General features: G+C 54.6%; 1 pseudogene across 1 annotated transcript; it reads left to right on the top strand.

Annotated features, from left to right (window-relative positions):
* Positions 1-1305: 1305 nt before the first annotated feature.
* On the top strand, positions 1306-3377 carry LOC110204349 (GTPase NRas pseudogene; annotated as a pseudogene). Its single transcript, XR_013484117.1, has 2 exons — positions 1306-1412; positions 2096-3377. The product of XR_013484117.1 is annotated as a GTPase NRas pseudogene (transcript).
* The last annotated feature ends 1532 nt before the right edge of the window (positions 3378-4909 follow it).

Below are 4909 nucleotides of genomic sequence, written 5' to 3'. Positions count from 1 at the left end.
TATGGGAGCCTTGAGGAGAGAAGAAAAAGGTCCCCAATGCTCCACAATAATCACAGCCACACTTAGGGCAGCCCAAAACTGGAAGCAAAGTGGGTGTTCATCACTGGGGAAATGTTTGAACCGGTTATGCTCAAAGGATGGGACAGAATCCTATTACACTGTCAGAAGCAGGGTTTCTGAGGAATTCTGAAAGAGGCAGGAAGCCTCCTAAGACTGATGCAAAGGAGGAGTAGAAGCAGAGGAAGAAGCAAATGGGCCATCACTGCCAGGATGCCAATGCAAAGACCATTAAACCAAACTCTGTATGACTGGACTGGTCACTCTTGGCTGGGAAAATGGAGCCCACAACTTCCTCCTCTAGGCACTGAGCCTGGGGGAGTGCAGGTGCAGTACATGGCCTGTCACTGAGGGCTGGGTCATTTGGTTTGGTCAGGGGTGGGGTATGGGAGAGGTTGCCCATTGTATTGCGGAATGCAGTGAAAGGAATGGGATGGAGAGCCAAAAGGCATTAGAAAGATGTATTAAAAAAAAAAAAAAGAAAAAAAACAACTCCAAGAAAAGACAACTTGAGTTCAGGGCTCTGGGCTCGGGTCTGGATATTCAAAACACCTGGTCCTTGACTGGGTTGCTAGGACCTAAGTGTAAAACGCTGACGCTACCGACGGCGTTCACCGATCGCCCAAAGCACGAACCAAACAAGTCACATCCCTGAAGTTCGGAGAAACAACCACAGAGGCTTGGGACAGGCCAGGAAACAACATGGAAAAACCATGCCTGGAGCTTTGAAGAATGGAGAAGCAGAGAAACCAGGGGAAAGGGATTCCAGACCCGGAGGCTGTTGTGAACCGAAGGAAGAAGGTGCGCGGGGAATGATGGAGAGGAGGAAGGAGGAAAGGAATTGGGAGGTGGAAGAGGAGGAGGAAGAGCCAGGGAGTAGGAGATGGTGTTGAAGGCCGGGACTGGGGCATGGCTAGAAGGGCCAAGGCTTCCCTTTTTCTCTCAGGACCTTGAGGACTCTTGGAAGACTTCTTGTTCGCCCAAGTATTCGGGAGTGAATCGCCCCCTCTGGGACTGCCCTCCCTCAGGTCGGATTCCCTGGGGGCTAATGATCCCAGGCCCCAGCCCGTAATGTGGAGACTTGGGCCCCAAACCGTCGGGATATGTGGGGGTGGAGCTCCTCAAATCTTCTTGGAGTGGAGCTTCCAAAAAGAGGCTGGGCTCCCAGGAGCCTTTGTTGCTTGGGGGCGGGGCTCCCCAAATCCTCATTGAGGGGTGTGGCTCCCAGAAACCCCGGCGGTGCGTGAGAGGAGGGACTCCTAATCCTCGGACTTCTTGCTGGGTCCCAGGTGCGCCACAATTTCAGACTAGATCTGAGTGGGCTCTTGACGGGGTCCTTTTACAATTCACAAAGGGTAAGTAGAGACCATCTGAGCTAATCAGATGAGGGGAATGATTTGTGTGGCCCTTGAGTTATCAGCAACGAGGGGAGTGACCAGTGGCCCCCCACCCCAAGTCAGTGCTATCTTGGGCTGCGTTAATGTAGGAGATTCCGGCCCTGCAGCCAACTGAGCCCATGCCCTCTTGGGGTTGCATCAATACAGGCGGTGCTGGCCGCTCCCCCCCCCCCGCCCCCCGGCAACTGAGCCCATGCACTCCTGGGCAGTTCCCCAGGTCAGTGAAGGAGATACAGCCGCTGCAGCCAGCCAAGCTGCATTAATTCGGAGGAGCATGGCCTGCAGGAATAGGATTATCAGTGTCCCACTGCCCTCTACCCTCTTAAAATCCCTTCTGAGCAGACCCTGGGGTTACTTCCGGGTCCAGGGTTTGAGGAGTAAACTGGAGAGAGTCTTGAAGAGGCCAGCCAGAATGGAAGGGCTTGGAGCCCATGGGCTCTAAGGCGTATTTGGGGTTAGTCAGCAAGAGCCAGGGGCCCCATGGGAGATGTATCTATCTGGGGGTGGGTGGTGGGTGGAGGGGATTGGCAAAGAAGCCCATTGAGTCTGGATGCTGGGGAAATCCTCCTTGGAGTCAGAGGCTGGAGGTGGGTCCCTTATAGTTCTCGTGGCTTCTGACTTTGGTGTCCATACCTCCATAGGTGATCCAGACAGGTGCAGAGCCAGGATGTATAAAGTGGTGTTGATGGGCTCCACTTGTGTGGGCAAGAGTGCCCTAGCTGTGCAGTTTATTCATAATCGATTTGAGGATGTATATGACCCCGTCCTTAAACATTCCTACCACCGGCAGATAGTGGTGGATGAGGAGCCGTGCCAGCTACAGATCCTGGATACCACAGGCATTGAGCACTATTACTCTGTTCAGAATCAGTACATGCGCTGGGGGGATGGCTTCCTCTGCATCTATGCCGTGAATGACTCCCGCTCCTTGGACTTTGCAAATGTGATGTGGTCCCAGATCCAGATATTCAGGAATACCACCCGTCTACCCATGGTGTTGGTGGCCAACAAAGTCGACATGACCACCCACCAGGTGGAGTCCACACTGGGCCAGGAGTTGGCCAAGAGCTATGGAGCCCCTTTTGTGGAGACCTCAGCCAAGACCAGACAAGGTGTGGAGGAAGCCTTCCAGGAGCTGGTTCGTGAGATCCGCAAGATGCGAGCTGAGGGTGAGCCCACTGAGCCTGAGCAGGCCTCAGGCTGTGAGTTCATGCAGTACACTGTCCTGTGAGCAGTGCACCCTCCTGTGAGCAGTGCACCCTCACACTGCTCCTACTCCCTGCCTGCCAGCTGCCTACCCTCCACCTCCTTGCCAAGAATAGCCGGGCCACTCCCCAGCCCCTCCCAGCCTCCAGGCCTCCATCTGGACCCTCCCTCCTGTCCCTGTGCTCTTCACTGCACTCCTCTGGAGCCATGGCCCTACTGGGCCTCACCAGGATCTCCCCAGGAGCCTCTTCTCCACACAGGCTTTTTGGATGTTTGTTGTTTTGGATTTTTTCCTTTGAGAAGGAATGACTACCTCACTGCTGCTGTATCCTGACCAGTCAAGAAAATACTCCCTCCCTCCTCCTGTCACAGCCTCCGCTGGCCTCTCTGGCTGCCCAAGCCCCAGAAACAGCCAGGTCCTGGCCACTTTCTTCGTCACCATGGTCTTCAGCAGCCTCCTCTCCCCTCCTGGGGGCTGGGAGTAGGCTTTTCTTTCTTGGGCTTTCCTTTCCACAGAAAATCGTGCTCCCCAACAGAGCCCCCGACTCCAGACACCAGGGCACTAGTGATTCACCCTCCTGCCCTTGGGCTCGGTGTGGTAGTTGTCTGGGGCCAGGTCACCCCAGCCTGGGGGTGGCCCAGAAGACCTTGTCTGAGGGGTTGGTGAGGAGCCCTGCCCTGAAGTGACCCCTTCAGTGCCCCCCCCAGAAGACCAGACCCGGGGGAGGGGGGTTGGGTCACTCACACTGCATGTTGACCCTTGTCCTCCATGAGCTTGTCACTCTAAGCACTTTCCCTGGCAGTGGGGAGGTTGGGAGATAGGATGGGCCTGTCTCCTGCTGGGAGGAAGCCTTGGGTGGGAAGTGTTTTATTTATTTTAATTTATGTTTTAGCAGCAGCTAAACGCCTTTAGATGTTGCCGTGAACTGCACTGTCAAGTTGCCTCCAGGAGAAGTGGGGTGGGGGGGGGCTTGGCCGTGTGTGAGCTCAGCAGAGACCCCCACAGCTGCAGGTCAGGGGGGGTCTGTCTGCTTAGGAGCCATCTGACCTGGGCATCTCTGTGCCACCTTGTGGGGAGGGTAGAAGGGGCGGGTGGGCGATGCTCCTGTTTCAGTTGAGAGGCTAAACTGTTAAAGCTGCCTGGTTTTGGGGGGATTCACCTCAAGGGACGTCCCTCAGAGTTGAATTTGAAGTTGGCTATCTTTCTTGTTCTAGGACTTACTACAAATAAAAGTTGTTGGTTTGTTAATAACTGTGTTGCTGGTGGTTTCTGGGAGGCTGGTGTGTGTGGGGTAGGAATAACCTGAGTGCAGGGTGGCCTGGTGGAGAGAGAGCTGCGCTTGGGGTTGGGCAGGCACAGGTGTTTAGTTGTGGGACCCTGGGTCACAGTTTCCTCATCAGTAAGATGAGGAGGATTGGTCTAGATGGGCTCTCAAGTCCCTCTTAAGTATTGTGCTGGATTATAAATCTATGAACCCCTGGTCCCCCAAACCTCAGTTTCCCCATCTGTAAAATGGGGGGGCAACTTACAGTTGTTGGGAGGATCAGTGAGATGAGATGTAGGAATCGAGAAATCCTTAGTCTGTGATTGTCATCTAGCTTTATCTCTGAATCTATCATCTCCGGATCTGTATGTACTCATCTCTACTGGTAACCTGTGGTTGTCTTTATCATTTATTGCAGATACACCTTATCTCATCTCTGTCTGTGTGATCATTTCTCTGTCTTGGTCTCTCCCCCTCCCTCCCCACCACCCCCTTCCCTACCTCCTTCTCTGCACACTTGGGACCATTTCCACTGTGCCCTTGCGGGCTTGCTGAAAGCTGCTGGTGGGAATCATCCAGAAATGGAGGTTTTTAAGTGGTCTGGGAGCTTGTGGAGGGCATTGTTATTCACGGGGACCAGACTGGGTGGCCTTTGGTCTCGGGGGACTAGGGAGCTGGTGGGGGTCACTAGCCTGCCCTTGGATCTCCCTGGCCTGACAGTTTCATTGATATTGGCTGGCCGATGGCCTGCAAGGCAAGAGGTGCCAAGATGAAGGATCATGGCACTTGCCCTCAGAGAGCTTACATTTGACCCAGCTGGAAAGCTTTGAAGTGCCCACCTCAGGGGGCCCTGGGCCTGTGCTGGGGACTCTCTTCAAGGGCAGCCCCCCGAATTTGGGGGGCACAGCCATTCATGGAGGTGCCTCTGGCCACCAGCAGAACCCTCTTCTGTGTCCCTCTACCCAGGCTATGCCCCATGCCAGG

This window comes from Phascolarctos cinereus, unplaced genomic scaffold (genome assembly GCF_003287225.1).
Source record: "Phascolarctos cinereus isolate Bilbo 61053 unplaced genomic scaffold, phaCin_HiC Scaffold_286;HRSCAF=884, whole genome shotgun sequence".
Classification (NCBI taxonomy): Eukaryota; Metazoa; Chordata; class Mammalia; order Diprotodontia; family Phascolarctidae; genus Phascolarctos; species Phascolarctos cinereus.
The sequence above is the reverse complement of the archived record's forward strand: the minus strand, read 5'-3'. Positions and strand labels throughout refer to the sequence as shown.